The sequence below is a fragment of the Microtus oregoni genome, unplaced genomic scaffold (assembly GCF_018167655.1).
Source record: "Microtus oregoni isolate MIOR12 unplaced genomic scaffold, Mior012 000002F_ref0000024, whole genome shotgun sequence".
NCBI classification, from domain to species: Eukaryota; Metazoa; Chordata; class Mammalia; order Rodentia; family Cricetidae; genus Microtus; species Microtus oregoni.
Window position 1 is genome coordinate 15872266 of NW_024543061.1, and position 16767 is coordinate 15889032.

General features: G+C 37.7%; 1 pseudogene; it reads right to left on the minus strand.

Moving 5' to 3' along the window:
• Positions 1 to 213: 213 nt before the first annotated feature.
• Positions 214 to 16767, minus strand: part of LOC121433692 — a 97454-nt pseudogene continuing 80900 nt past the window's right edge.

The following is a 16767-nucleotide window of genomic DNA, read 5'->3' on the forward strand; positions in this document are numbered from 1 at the left end:
AGGCTTCAAGGGGCAGAGCTGAATGAAACCTGAAGTAATATGCTCCTCCATCTTTCTGTCCTTATGGAGCCCACCTCACAGGCTCTGGACCAGGAAATCTGATTGTTTCCTAAACCCCATATCCAAGAATGAGAGCCCGGAAAGAGGGATGTGAGGGTTAAAAGGACAGGCACCCGCTTTGGAGCACGTTTATCAATCCAATCAAGTGTTGTGTCAAGTTAAGATGATCTCTTCCCTGTGCTTCTTGGTGAGGATGGTGTCTGGCTTGTGTTGGGCATCGGGGTGGTTTGCTAGCTCTGGAGGGCAGGACAACACCGGGCTCTCTAGGATAGCTTGCTTCAGTTCATAGAACACAGCCTAGTCCTCTTTGGTGAGGAAGGTGATGGCTATACTACTCTTGGCTGCTCTTCCCGTGGGGCCAATTCGGTGAATGTAATCTTCAATATTGTTGGCCATATCATAGTTGACAACCATAGACACATCTTGAATATCAATACCACGACCAGCCACATCTGTAGCCAACAAAATATCCTTGGATCCAGCCTTGAGGTTGGACAATGCAAATTCTCGCTGCTCATGGCCTTTTCCACCATGCAGTGTACAGGTATTGTACCCGATCTTCTCAACAGACTTGGCCAATACTTCACGACCCTTCTTCTGGTTGACAAAAATGATGACAGGTGGATCAAAACCTTGTTCCAAAATTGCCCGCAGCTTTTTCCTCTTTTCTGATTCTGACATGATGAAGACCTCTTGTTCCACTCGCTCATGGGGCTTGCCTGCAGAGCCAATGTACACCACAGCAGGTCTCCGAAGAAGAAGGTGCCAGGCCTCCACTGTTGGGGGCGTAGTAGCCATGAACATGACTGTTTGGCGGTATTTATGTTTTCCTGACTCAAAGTTGTCCAACATCTTCTCTGGGTCCTCAGCCTCATCTGTGTCCGGTTTCTGGTTGCTGACAGGCATGCGTTCCAGGATATTTTGCACATCTGGCTCAAAACCCATGTCAATCATCCTGTCTGCCTCATACAGAACCACATAGGTACAGCGGCTCAGCACCAGGTAGTGGTTCTCCAGCACATCAATGAGACGTCCTGGGGTGGCAATCACAATCTCATATTCCATGCGTAGCCTGAAGCCTTGGTCTTCTCTGGAGATGCCACCAATGACAGCCACCGTGCAGATACCTAGTGGCTTTCCAAATTTGAGTTCCTTCCTCAATCTGCTGAGCCAACTCATGGGTAGGAGCCAGAATAATGGCATAAGGTGATCCAGACCAGTAATGGAATAAGGAAGGCTGCTGTTTTGCCGCTGCAGGTCCCAGCTACACTAATGATGTCACGATTCTGTAGCCCAATAGGAATGGCCTGACACTGGATAGGTGTTGGCTACTTGTAGCCACACTTATCAATGACTTCCAAGATATGTGGGGGCAGAGACGAATCTTTCCAGGACCGGATGGGATTGGGGATCTTGCCACCTTTGGTGGTGATGCTATAGTCTTCACAGAGGATCCTCCAGTCCCTGTCTGTCATCTCATCTAACTTCTTCTGGGACCAATGGTGATCATCCCAGCCTTGCTTGGCTTCCTTCTTACGAAGTTTACGGAGTCTTGCCTCCTTTTGCTCCTTTTCTTCCAGGATTCACCTCTTTTTCATCAGATCTCCTTAGAAACGTGACTGTTCTCGTTTCTGCTGCTTTAGGTCAATGCCTGCAATGAAGCCTCGCCCCAACAACTGTACCTGGTGCCGTTCTTTCTACAGGGGATTGTAGTCAATGGAAGTGTCTTCAGATGTATCCCACTCAAAGGCAAACTTTCCGTCGTTGAGATGCCTTGTTCGGCGCCGTTTTTTGATGCCACCTAGATAATAGCGTGCAGCTCCTTTCTCTTATCCTTTTCTTCCTGGATCTTCGGGTGTCCTTCCTCATCCTCGTTCCCATTGGTCTCCCGCTCCATCCTCTCTCTCCATGCCTGGCGCTTCCGCTCCTGAGGATCTTCTAGTGTCTTCCTGCCTAAATCCTGGAACTGTTTTCTTTTCTTCCTCTCTTCTTCCAACATCTTCTGACGCTCTTCCACTTCCTGCTGCCGCCGCTTCAGAGCTTCAGCTTCCCGCTCTGCTTTGGAGAGGAATTTGGGCTTAGCTTCAGCTTCTTCCTCAGCCTTTTTCTTGGCCAGAAGTTCCTCCAGGGACAGTGGCTGGATCTTAGGCTTCCTGCCACTATGTTCATCCTCATCACCCTTCTTAGTGTCTCTGTCTTTCCGAGATTTGAAATATTTTCCTCGACCAGGAGACAAGCTGGATCTTTTGCGGTCCTTGTCCCTCCTGTGTCCATCCCTGTCTCTGTCCCGCTCCTTCCTCCGATCCCATTCTTTATCTAGTTCTCGTTCTTTGTGTCGTCGTTCTCTGTCTGTAGACTTGGAGTGGGGCCGAGAGAACGGCTACCTTATTGCCGCCTATCCCGTGACCGATGCTGCTTTCTATCTTTAGTAGGGGCGGACTTCCGGTCCCGGTCTCTATCTACCTCTCTATCAGGAGTTTGTGATCTCTTCCTCTCCTCCTTGGGTGATGCGTCTCAATCCTTTTTGTCAACCAGTTCTCCTGATATCACCCCACGCCTCAACCGCCTAACGCGGCCTCAATGTCGCCAAGCAGTCCAATTATTTTCTTCTTAAATGATTGCTACAAAAAGCCATAGTCACCACTCATACACTGATTTTACTAGTTGAAGGTACAGTCTACCCTTCAAATCAGCTATGTAATTATCAGAAAGACTAGATTTCCCTTGAGAATGGAGCGTGAGTCAACATTGCTTTGAATATAACGGAATTGACTAGGCAGCCCCCTTTACAACAGAGATAAAAAGTTGCTCTCATAACCTCATCTGTGTTCATACAGCAGCAAGGGAAAACTTGTCTAGATGCATTTTGCCTGCCAGACTTCCAACTTAGCAAGGAATTACATTTTCAGAAAAATATACGCGAAGGTCATTCTGTCCCATGGAGTTTATGATATCACCAAACACAGCCCTTTAAAATTGGAAGAAAATAACTCTAAAGTCGATATTCCCTCTAAGTACACCGAGAAGTTGTTTGCAAAGTGCTTAATGAGATGGAACAGTGTAGGAAGAAGCAACCATGTTGGGTGAATTTGGACTGATGTGTTTTATTTTTAATTATTAATTGAATTGATCTTCTGGTTTTTCTACAGTCTACTATTACATCCTCCATAATCAAAGGGATTTATCATGAAGAAGAAATATTTGTCAGGGCACTTTTTCTGTCTTTGCCGACCATAAGAATCCTTGCAAGGATTTCATCAGGGCAAGTGAGAATTAAAAAGGAATAAAAGAAACTTGAAAAAGCAGATTTCAGAATAGTGGTTAATACAGAAGGCAGAAAAGCAGAAGCCTCCAGTCAGGTGCTATAGGTTCATCTGTCCAAAACGGAAATATGCCCAGCAATTCTCCACAAAGTTACTCTAGGGTATAAAAGTGCCCAGTAGAGTAGAGAGCTAATGCTTTCATGCATTTGCAACTAAAATTTCATGGTATATAAGGTGCATCTGTTAGGACAGATTGTCAGAATTTCTTTTAAGAGAATCAGTGGGATTATTAGAGGTCAATCTCAGAAAACTGATTTTTGACTCATAGAGAAACAAGATATAAAAATAGTAAAAGCCAATTAAAATTTATATTATTTTACCAACTATATATAAGCTGTTATCATTAGACATGTAAACATAAATTTACTTTATGCTACATTTTTTTCTAACTATTTGAAGATCTATATTTATTTCTATGATTCTTATAACTGTGTCTTAGTTACTTTTCTTCTGGTATATTGGAATACCATGACAAAAATAATTTTGGTGGGGAAAGGTTTGTTTTAGGTTAAGGTATAGTCTGTAAAGACAAATATGGAGGTCATGTCTGTAAGAACAAGCATAGCCCTTGTGGATCACCTTTTATCTCACAAAGGTGTGGAGACAGAAAACAAAGAGAGACAATACTCAAAGCTTGCCCATATTTACATACATGCTTCAGAAAGGCTCCAACTCCTAAATTTTTCACAGCCTTCTTAAACACCTCCCACATCCGATGAACAAGTACTAAACGTGTGCCAGTTTGGATCTTTTAATTTCCATTATTCGGTAACACACAAAATATTGCATTCCACTGAGGCACTTTCATACATAATGTGCTTCTCACTTATGGATCATCCTGTGTCTTCTCCCCTAGCAGTATCTTATGTTCTACAACCCTCCTCTGCTTTAAAACCACTTTTCCCTCTTGTGGTCTTCTCTCTATAGCCACATTTCACACACACACACACACACACACACACACACACACACACACACACTAAAAGCCAATCTGCACATGTGAGAAAAAAATACATGGTATTTATTGTTTTTCTGAGTTTGTCACCTCACTTATATAATAATTTCAGTAGCCTCTTTTTTCCCCTCCTTATTTCATTCTTTTAGATTTCTGTACAACTGAATAAAATTGTGGGGCATACCTTAATCCCAACATTCAGGAACCAGATCTAACCACAGTAGGATCTCTGTGAGTTTGAGACCAGCCTGATCTACAGAGTGAATTCCAGGACAGGCTCCAAAGTTACAGAGAACCTCTGTCTCAAAAAAAACAAAGAAAAACAGAAGATTGCATTAAGACCTATGCTGATTCTGTTTCTTCGTTCTGAATACAGCAGAATAAACATGGTTATATTAGTATATAGAACCCATACTATATATTTCCAGTAGTTATATAGCTGGGAAATATTGTATATCAACATCTAGTTGTTTTGTTGCTCTTGTTCTTGTGTTTTTAAGGATAGGGGAAATTCCCATGCTGATTTCCATAGAACTATAACCATTTGAATCATAAATGCCCTACAGGTTCCCCCCTGAGACTTAGCTTTCAGCATGTGTTGCTAATGGCAGGTAGCAGAATCAGTAGGAGGCAGGGCCAGACAGAAGAAATTTAGGCTGCTACAGGTGCGCCCTAGATGGTGGTGGAATTGTCCCTTCTTGTCTTTTTAATTCCTGGGTACCATGAAATGAGCAGTTTTGTTTGGACATACATTTCCTATGTGCTACATTGCCATGAACCTCTGTAGGCAGAGAAATGCTTATTCGTTTCCTGGCCAACTACACTAGAAACAATCACAGAGAAACTATATTAATTGCAATATTGTTTGGCCAATAACATAAATGTATTGCTTGCTAGCTCTTACATCTTGAATTAATCCATTTCTATTATTTTGTATTTTACCATGAGACTCGTTGTTTATAGGTAAGATTCTGGCAGCATCTGTCTCCTTCAGTGCCTATATGGCATCTCCTTGACTCAGTCTTCTTATACCCAGCATTCAGTTTAGTTTTCCCACCTAGCTCTATTCTTCCCTGGCACAGGACAAAGCAGCTTCTTACTAACCAATGATAATAAAACATATTCACAACATACAGAGTGGAATCCTGCATCAAACCTCCAAACAATGGGGCCAACTAACTGTGCACTCAATCCTTTGTAGTACAGCCAAAATAAATTTGTTGTCTTTTTAAATAGACCCACTTAGGTATATAGCTATAGGGATTAGGAACAACTGACTCATACATACTTAAATGTGGGCTAGACTTATTTCAGTTTACTAGTTGCATGTGTTTATGGAATTGTACAATAAAATTAGAAATATCCCTGATGGGATATGAAATTCCTTCTCTAAGGTGATGTTCATTTTTAGTAATTATTTGACCAGTTATTTTATTGTCAAGTCATATTAGGCCTTGATAATATTAGATCCATCAGCTGGACACTAAGAAAGACAGCTGAAATACACTGTTCGATTTCATGACAGGAGGATAGCATGATGCCTTTTTCCTCCTTCCTCGCTCTTTAACCATAAACAGAGTAAAGCAAAATAAAACAACAAAGGAAAATGTTCCAAAAATACAAATTGTTAAGACAAAGACATCAAAGAGTTCAATTTGTGTTTTCTGGCTATTTGCCTTGAGCACAGAACTATGGAGAAATCTAAGCCCATAACCTTGAAGAGCATATTATGAAACAAGAAGACATAGATATACTCTGAAAACTAACTAATATTAATTAATGTGAGTGAGTATCAAACAGTTCTCTGGAGAGAAAGTGCTGTAGAGTTTGCAGGAGAAATCAGCATTAGCATTCAGAGGTGCCTTCTTGATTAGAGCAATGAGTCTGAGCTGAACCTCTGAGGATGGGCAGTGCTTGTTCATGTTGTAGATAGAAATTAAAAAAGTGACACTAGAGGATATTCAATGATTTTTTTAATTGTCAAAAATGTTTTTGGTAAGGAAATTACTCATTTTATTTATTACAAGAACAACTTCTCCATTTAAATCATAAGAACTCAACAGACTTGATTCAACCACAGAGATGACAAATGTCCTTTGACTCTAGTACTTTGTTTGAAGTGTCTCTTCCTAACCTGTCGTTGCCTGAGGCTTACCTAGAAGCTCAGTACAGGGGGTACAGTAATAATTGAAGTTAGATTCCTGTATCAAACAGCTGTGCTGAATGTTTCTTGGCCAAAGGAGTGGAGATCAATTTGAGAGTAGAAGCCAAAAGAACAGACTGCAATTTAAATGAGAAGGATGATACCACATGGTTCAAGTTAGGCTGTTTACAGACAAGATTTAAAATCTCTAGGAGAAATTACAAATTCTAAGCAGTATAAGATCAAGTGCTTTCTGGCATTTTATTTGGCAATCTGATTCTATCATGATCAGGAAAAAAAATTGCTCTGAGTGGGAAGACATTAACATATAGGAAGCAAAGATGCTTCTCCTTATGAAGTTTTAAAGTATACAAGGAATGAAGAATGAGTGTGAGAGTAAGAGGACTGGGAAGCTACCAGATAGTGACTCCTAGATATGACAGGAAAAGCACCCAAGAAATATCAAAAACACGGTTGCCTGAATGAGACTGTCATAATGACCACACCCATTGACATGACAACATTAACAGGGGAACACTACAAGAGGCCCTGATCCTACATGAATAGCTACAGTTGTTCAATGGCTGACAAGAGAGAGAAAGAGAGTCAGTTTCCTCCAGGGACAAACTCCCATATAGGTTGCCTCATTCAAATTGGTCAGTCTTTAACACAAGCAATAATAAATATATCTAGTAGTGTGTGTGTGTGTGTGTGTGTGTGTGTGTGTGAGAGAGAGAGAGAGAGAGAGAGAGAGAGAGAGAGAGAGAGAGAGGAATGTAGGGAGGAGGGAGACAGGAGAAAGAGAAAGGAGAATAATAATAATAAGTCATGAATTTTGGATGGAATTCAGGATGCCAGAGTTCAGCTCTAGATGAGGGAAAGGTCTGTAGTGGGCAGATGCAAGAGCAGTTACAGGGAATCAGATAGAGAACACTTGTTAGTTTTGTTTTACTAGAGATGGACAGAGAGGAAGCATACACTGCTATGACTTGACCTAGGCTTTAATAATTAATTACAAAATCCTTTCATGGGACATACTTTCTAGAGTCTTCCACGATCATATAAGCATATCAAAATAAAAGAAACAAAATGATTAAATATTAAGTTTCATAAGAAATAAAATCTAATGATAAACTGAATTCCTTTAATTCAGTATCTTTTTCCTTAAAATTGGTATCAGAAAGCATTGCAGTTGCAGAAAACTATACAAGATGTCTCTAACTTTGACAGTTAACAGATCAGAAGTCATTTCCTACTACTTCTTACACCAAGTTCCTCTTATATTATTCCATTAATCTACTAGAATGAATATCTGATCTTTCTTCAGAAACCTAATTCCTCAATCCCCTGTTTAAATTATTTCTTTTATATCTGATATAGAACCACTATCCTTTCTCTTGACCTCTGAAATATCATGTTCTTCTCTTTATTCATTCTATAATCATAGAATCTGACATTTCTGCTCAGGAAACTAGGCAGTTCACTGAGCCAAAAAAGTTTATCTTTGTGTCTCTGTTTCAATATTGTCTCTATTTTAGTGACTAGCCTAATTGTCATCATATAACCTATATCTTATAACTGATGAAAGCAATGGAGTGACCCACAGCCAAGAACTGGGTTGAGCTCTTGGAGTTCAGTTGATGAGATGGAGGAGGGATGTTGTGAACAAAAAAGGTATCTCAAGGACATGATAGGGAAAGCCATAGAACTCAATCAGAGCTAGTAGGAGCTCAAAGACAATGTACTTACAGCTGGGGGACCTGAATAGGACCGAACTAGACCCTTTAAATGTGAATGACAGTTATGTGGCTTGATCTCTTGGGGGGTCCTGGCAGTGGGACCAGGACCTATCCTGGGTACATGAACTAGCTTTTTGGAGTTCCTTTCCTACCTTGGGATATCTTGCTCAACTTTGATGTGGAGGGAGAGTCTTGGCCCTGCTTCAAGTTGGTATGCCAGATGTTGTTGACCCAAGGAAAGTCTTACACCCTCTGAGGAGTAGATGGGGGATGGGAAGGGAGTAATGGGGGCAGGAGAAATGGAGAGAGGGGGAACTGGAATTGGTATGTAAAATGAAATATAATTTTTAATAAAAAAGGAAAAATATATTCTCTATGCTTATTATAATTTTACAAAGAGTAAAATAGAATCAAGATTTCTGAAACTACTTATTTTGCCTTCATGAGAGGACTAAGGCTTATCATTAAATTTATAATTAGATCTTATTCTTGTCCATGCTAGTTCTGTGTTTCTGAGGCAGAGCATGAATTCCTAATGACTCAGTTATAGTTTGTCAGCTTCTAAAATTTCCCTAAGTTTTTCTTCTTTGGTGATTTTCTTCTAGGTACTGTGTCTCATGCTTACTAATACCAATTTAAGCAATAACATTTATAAAAGACTCAATTTCTTGCATAGCTAATTTTCACTGTAAGTTTTATTCTTATTGATATTAGTTTTTGTAAAAATTGCTATATTGTCCCAATTCTAGCTTTCAGTGAGGGGACCTTAAATGTGAGAAGTTCAAACATTAAGAATATCAAAGACATAGGCAATAGTTGTGCCACTAATTCCACCAAGGGCAATGAAGGGTTGTTCAAGACATCCAACCACTGAAACTTTGTCAAACATCATTTTCAAGATGCTTGGAATACCCAGCAAGGCATTGGAGGAATTGGTGGTAGGGGTTAAATGTATATACTTTTATGTTAGTTTTCAATTACAGTAATAGAATATTTGAGATATTCAACTATTAAAGGGAGAAAGTTTTATGGTTTCATCCCAAGACGTAATGGAATCACTATTTTGGTCTCTTTTGAAGTGCACTTCTTTGATAAAATTTTGAAGAGGAGCAATGACTCTCATCTCAAGGTAGGCAAACAAATTGTGAAGAGGAGACAGGTGTTCCACAATCCCATGCTGGGGCACACTACCAATGCTTTAGAGAATTTCCACTGGGCTCCATGTTTTAAAGTTTTTGTCAACCTACAATAGCATTTACTGGTTTTGGACGCTGCTTGTTCATTTTCTAGCTGCATAGACTCCCAAAAATAATCACACAGAAAATAAATACTTTAAATCACTGTTTGGACAATCACTTAAGCATCTTACTAGCTAGTTTTGTTTAAACAGAAAAGGTGAAATGGTGTAGGAGGTCCTTCTGCCGATGTGTTGCTTTCATTGGTTAATAAACGAACTGCTTTGGGCCTATAGCAGAGCTGTAGGGAAACAGAGCTATGTAAGGAAAACTAAATGGAATACTGGAGAAAGAAGGGCAGAGTCAGAGAAGCCATGGATCCTTTGCCTGAGATGGACACTGATTAGAATCTTGCCAGTAAACCACAGCCATGTGGAGATAAACAGATTGATGGAGATGGGTTAAATTAAGATCTAAGAGTTAGCCAATAAGAAGTTAGAGCTAATGGGCCAAGGCAGTGATTTAATTAATACAATTTCTGTGTAGTTATTTTGGTTCTGCAAGACTGGGACTAACAAGTGGCCCACTGCTACACTTTGATTAACTCATTTCTATTATTTTAGATTTAACCATAAGCTTCGTGGCCTACTGTCAAGGTTTCATCTGGCAGCTCACTTCTTTTCCCTCTGGCAGCTCCATGGCATTTCCCTGACTCTTCCAACACTCTCTCTATATATCTCTTCCAACCTGGCTATATCCTGTTGAGCCATTGGCCAAAAACAGCTCTTTATTAACCAATGACAATAAAACATATTCACAGCTTATATCACTTCCCCTTTTATGTCTAAATAAAAAGAAAGGTTTTAACTTCAACATAGCAAGATTACATATAACAAAACAAGTATCAAGTAAGAATTATAGTTATAATATTTATATTTACTTTATCTTTTATTATAACTAAGGAAAACTATAACTATAACTATCTATTCTTCAGTTCCATCAAAGATTCCAGAAGGATATAATATTACCTAAGTAAACAGGAAGTGCATTGTAAGCAACTTTAAAAGCTTTAGAATTGACAGAGATATCTCATTGACAGAGATGTCACCAAAGTTCATCTGTAACATTGCAGGCACCCATCTTCAGCCTACTGGCCCATAGTATCTGGAACACATTTCCATGGAGCAGGAAATTTCCACCTATATTGGCAGTTTTTTAGCCACTTTCTTCTCTATCCTGCACAATGTCTGGCAGACTCTTTCATGCAGCAGGAACCCCGAAGGACCATCTCCCCTTTAGACAAGTTCAGCGGTCATTTTTCTGTGAGTCTTGTATGCCTAGTTCATACAGCATAACATCAGTCTATTTGGGTAAAAGAAGTTTCTTGCCAAAATGGCTAATCAATTCCATAAGGAGCCTCTTAGATGCCCATCAATCTCTTGAAGTAGATTGGTGCTGCCAGGAGCAGATGTTTCTCATGTCATGAAAAGTCCTAAGTTCTTAAAACATTTTAAATGCCATATTCTAAAAATCTCTGAAAGATTTGAAGATTATCTAACTGAACTATATCTCTACATATCTAGAAAACCTAACATGACTAGAAGCTTGACTACTATAAATGATTATCTATTAACCTATATTTCTTAATTATACATTATATTTTTAAATGAACTGTGCAAACACAATACCTTAATCAAGAATATATAATAAAATTGATATTAAAATTGTAGCAACAAACCAAGATCCATACCAATGCAAATTATTGAGCTCTATCATATTCCCCTTTAAATTTAAACAAGCAATTATAAACAATATTTGGGTGCAATTTTCTCCAAACAGCTTCCTGATTTTTGTTGGGTGAAGTAATTTTGGGGGGGCATTCATTGTGACCTTTTGGGGAGTGTCTTCTTCCATCAAACCACACTAGCCTGAAACAAATCCATAGGTTCTCATCTTCTGTGGAAATAACAGAACCTGTTTTCTAAAACAACAAATCCTTAGACTCAAATTCTGAAGTCTATATACCTTTAAAATAATACATGTTGGTTTAGCTCAGCAGCCCATACAATAAAATGCTTCTCTGTACTTAGCTTCTTCACAGGCAAAAAATTTAAAGAATATACAATAATATATGTAGTAATAAGAGCGGTGGGGCTGTGTCCCCAGCACCCCAGCCGCCTTGCTAGCTTAAGCCCCGAAATAATTACACGGACACTGTATTCTTTTAAACACTGCTTGGCCTATTAACTCTAGCCCTTACATGCTAATTCTCATATACCGATCAACCCATGTCTAATAATCTGTGTAGCATAAGTTTTACCAGGAAAGATTCTAGCCTACGTCCATCCTGGGTTGGAGCTTCATTGCGTGCATCTCAGAGAGCAGAGCTATTGTGTCTGCCCTGGAGAGGGGAGCATGGTGTCTGTGAGCTCACTTCCTCTTCCTCCCAGCATCCTGTTCTGTTTACTCCACCCACCTATGTTCTAACCTGTCAGGGCAAGCAGCTTCTTTATTTAATTAACCAATGACCTTCCTCCATCAAATATATACTTAATTCAAACTCTCTTTTTATATTGCATCTTTATGAGTCTTATTTTTCTTTATTCCTATTAATTTTTCTTTAATTTTTCTACAAGTTTAGTTTGTCTCTTTAAAGACTTTGTTTTATTTTTTTAAGTCCATTTATTTCTTTTTATAACTATATTTTTTCTTCTCTCTCCCTAGTCTATGTACATTTATCCAACACTGTGACACATTTAGAGTTTTTTTTTTTTTTTTTTCAATTGAACCTGTCAGTTGTGTAACTGTAAGCCTTTTCTAACCAGGACCACTTCCTAACATGCTAAGCAGACATGGCTAGGACTAAGGCTGCTTTGTTTTATGGCTCTGCCCAGTAGAACATGGTGGAGATGTATTCACCACCTCTGCAAGCTGCCTACACTGCCCCAGTTGCAAGTATGCAGCGGGTCTAGGTTGTACCACTAAGCAGTTTGTTGCATGCTCCTCACAAACCCCATTTAAATGCTCCATAACCAGACATCCTGAAAGACTCAGAGTTCAAGTTGACAGCAGAGTCCAGAAAGGCACCATTTCAAAACTGCACAGTTCTTTTAAAAGCAATCATGCCTCTGCATATTTCTAGCAAACAAGCCTACCCAAGAAAATGCTGCTACAAAAAGTCATGCTTAAATCTGTTCTTTTTTGTCTAGAATTTTTTTCTAAGATTTCTCAGATTTTATATGTATTTAGTCAGCCCCACGTTGGCATGCCAATCTGTAGTAGGAGGCCACTTTTTCGTTGCTGGCTGCCCAGTCCGCGATATAGTCACTCAGAACTATGTTATTTGCTATACTGTCTGGCCAATAAATTAAGCGTATTGCTAGCTAGTTCTTACATCTAGAATTAACCCATTTCTGCTAATCTGTGTATCACCACATGGCTGTTGATTACTGGGTAAAGTTCTAGTGTGTCTGTCCCTGGTGGAGGCTCCATGGAGTCTCTGTGACTCTGCCTACTCTCTCTCTATATATATATCTCTTCTAGGTCGGCTATATTCTGTTAAGCCATTCACAGAAAGCTGCTTCTTTATTAACCAATTGCAATAAAACATATTCAAAACATACACCTCCAATAGACTAGATTCCATACACATAGATCATTATGGGGAAAATTAAACCATCAAATTACAGTGATTTCCTAATTAAATGTGCCAGTCTGAATAAATTACTGTTTCTATATAGTATTTTGGAAAATGAAAGAAAAAACCTATTAGTCGTAGAAATGTAATGACTCACCCGTAGTATGGGGTAGGAAGGAAGAAGTGAATTGAATGGCATTCTAAGGTAGTAAACCTATTGTATGTGAAAATATCAAAGAGGATACATTGCTTTACATTTTTATAAAAATCTACAATCTACACAACAGAGAGTGAAGCATAACATATATTTTGAAAAATAGTTAATAATAATGGATATATATGTATATATTTTCAAATATATATATATATATATACATACATACATACATACATATATTCACTAATTTTAACAAAAGTCCCACTCCAATAACACCTTTATTCTAGAAAGGAAACTATACAGAATAAAGAAGCAGATGATGCTGGTGGTTTCTCTGGACTCTATAAACAGATTGTCTCTGGTACCAAACCATGGTCGATCTGTTCCAGGATCTCTACTTGCTGCCAAATCTGTTGATGCCTGATTCCCTTACATAAAATGATGCAGTATTTGCATTTAACCTATGCACACACCTCTGTATACTTTAAAATACTTTATGCTTATTTATAACACTAAATCCAGTGTATATTTTATTCATAGTTTTGGTGTATTCCTTAGGTCATGTCAGAAATAAACAATGCACATGTTCAGAACAGATAAAATTATTTTCCAAATATTTGTTGTGGTTGGATGGGGTTATGGATACAAATGACAGACACATTGAAGGCTAATTGTACCATCTGTTTAATGGTTCCATATATGTAAAATTGCACCAGATATAAAGTCTAGTAATTACATCAGATATAGAAAGCAGAAAAATATGTAGTTCTATGCAGTTAGGGAGTACACATGAGACATAACACTAGGCTTAAAGCAATGGACAACCCTTTGATTGTTTACTGCTAATGTTACTGTTGTGATTGTAAATTGACTCATCATAAACAGCCTTGTATATTGTAAAATAAATCTCCTGGCTTTTAAGAATGCTAAAATTGGTTCTTAACATGTAAGTGAGCTCCCTTTCTTCTTCTATAAAGCCCATAAAATTCTAATGAGACAATAAATCAAATTGCTTGTTATTAGGAAATATTGGAATTGCAGAGGTTTGTCACCCTTTGAGACTTCTTATTGAAGAAATGTGAAATGAAGACAATGAATTTAGTTGCTGATGAAGAGAGTCAGTCTCCCACCCTATGAATACCAAAGGGACTGAGGCTATTGATACCTAAACACTGCTTCTCCCTACAAAGCGCAAGCAAGACAGAATCCCTATGGCTTATACTATGACAGTTTAGTTCTATAAGCAAGTGGGCAACTCCAAATGAAGTGTAAGTGTTTAACATGGAAGATGCTTTCCTAAAATTTCAAGGTAATTTCCCCCTAATTCTCAATTCCATATACAGAAATCTATAGTTTATGGTTTATAACAAAACCAGTGACATGACAAATTGTATTTAAAACCTGGGACCATAGTTCTGGGGGTTTGAGCTCTATATTTCACATTGCCACATTTTGTGATGCCCTCTTTTATTCACACACACACACACACCATATATATATTCCACTGATTATCCTTTATTATGTAGCAATGATGGATGGAGGTTTACCTTGATACCCTCATGTGGTACTTATTAAATTTTAATTGCCTTTAACAAATCCTACCTCTCCTTACAACCTTAGTATATTGCAATGTTTATTAAGACTATATCAATACCATGAAAAAAAACCCTGAAATTATAAACTTTTTGCTTTCAAGTTTCACTTTCATCTTTGAGAAAATAACAATGAAAAAGAAGTGCAGTCAATGAACAAATTCAAATATTAGATTATTAATTACAATTCAAACATGCTTTTTACAAGTTTCTCCCATGTTTGTCAATTTTAATGGATATATTCTTTAGGTACAAAACACTTGCTTATACACATCTAATACTAGTTGAAGAGTCATAGTATAATTTGACTTTAACAAGATAGTCTACACTATCAAAATCTTGAGAGCAGTAATGAAGGCTCTTATTAATGTGACTTTTGCTTAACTTGAAGTTAACAGTCTACAATATTTTGAAAGAAGGCATTATAAATATACTATCAGATCACTAATATTCATATATTAAGTTGAACAAATATAGAAAATTGAAAGAAAAAAATATTTCTCACAATATCCTTTACACCAAAAACTCTGTTTTCTTCAACCACTCCTGGAGATTACTCACAGAACCGAATATTGATTGGTACTGCAATTTAATTTGTTTTCTCATATGAAACACACACACACACATGCACACACATGCACACACACACATTTGCTTCACTGCCCTGTTCTTTCTCTCTTTCCATTAAAAGCATGATAAACTCTGTTCCCAGAGATATGATTTTTAAATAAATGAACCAAACACTATTTATCTAAGTTGAGAGGGGAAGAGCAGGAGTTCAAAAGTCACCCTCATCTATATAACAATTTGCAGCCAGCCTGAACTACTCTAGGCTATCTGAATGTTGAAAGAAGAAAGGAAAGGAAGAAAGAAAGTACAAGTAAGGAATAACTAGGTATCTAAAAGGTTGTACATCTTCTCCATCTTTATCAGTCTTCAGTAATTACAATTTTACTATGAAAGATTTCAACATATGTCTTATATTTATTTCATACACAAAAGAAGATAAGTCTTGTCTCTTTTAAATATTTCTTGTAATATTCCTGTGTAATTTGAGGCATTTTTTTTACCCTGACTATTCTCCTCTATAGACAGAGAACACTAACCTCCAGATGAATATTCTTCCTATTTACTTGAGTTTTGTTTAGTATGGCCATTAGATACTATTCCAAACACTGGCTTACATCTGCACTTGCTATGATCTTACATCATAAAGAAGTATTTTTCTATAAGATGACTTCTACAAAGAAAATACTAATTGTAACAGTACAAGACGATTGGATGTTTTATTCATCATCTTATCTAAAAATAACTTCTACTAGTTTCTGGCATACAGTAGGGATGCAATAGGTAGCTGTATCATGAATGAATGAGTGAATGAATAATTAAGAATATTTCTGGCAAATTTTGCTTGATATCACTAGAGAAAGTTGTGTTTTTTATTGAAATTTCAAAGAGCATCCTCACTATTCCTCTTATGTTTTTCTAAATTAGTTTTAAAAATCCAGTACCATGTTTCTGTAATTATATGTCAAGTAGAACTTAACATTAAAATTGATGGAAATAATTAAACACATCTTTGCATATACAAATTTCTCCCCAAACATCGATTTGCATCCATTTAGAGTTTAATCTTGATGGAAGAGTGAAGTGAGATTATTTGAAGTTATGAGTAATTATGGAAGCTTTTCAAACTGCACCATGATGCCCTTGCACAAAGTTGTCATTTTTGCTCATGATATGTGTTCTGTTCTACAAATGGCAATGCTGAAAAGCATGGATTAATCTACAGGCTAGCATAGTACAGATAATAAACACAGATAATATACACACTCACACAATAAAAAGAATTGATATCTGCTCATATATACTCTATGCTATAATTTAAATTTCTCTTTCTTGGAGTAAATTTACTCAACTTGAGTCATTTGTCAGTTGATAAATCCTTTTAGGATTGGGGATATGAGTTTAATCCTGAGGCCTACC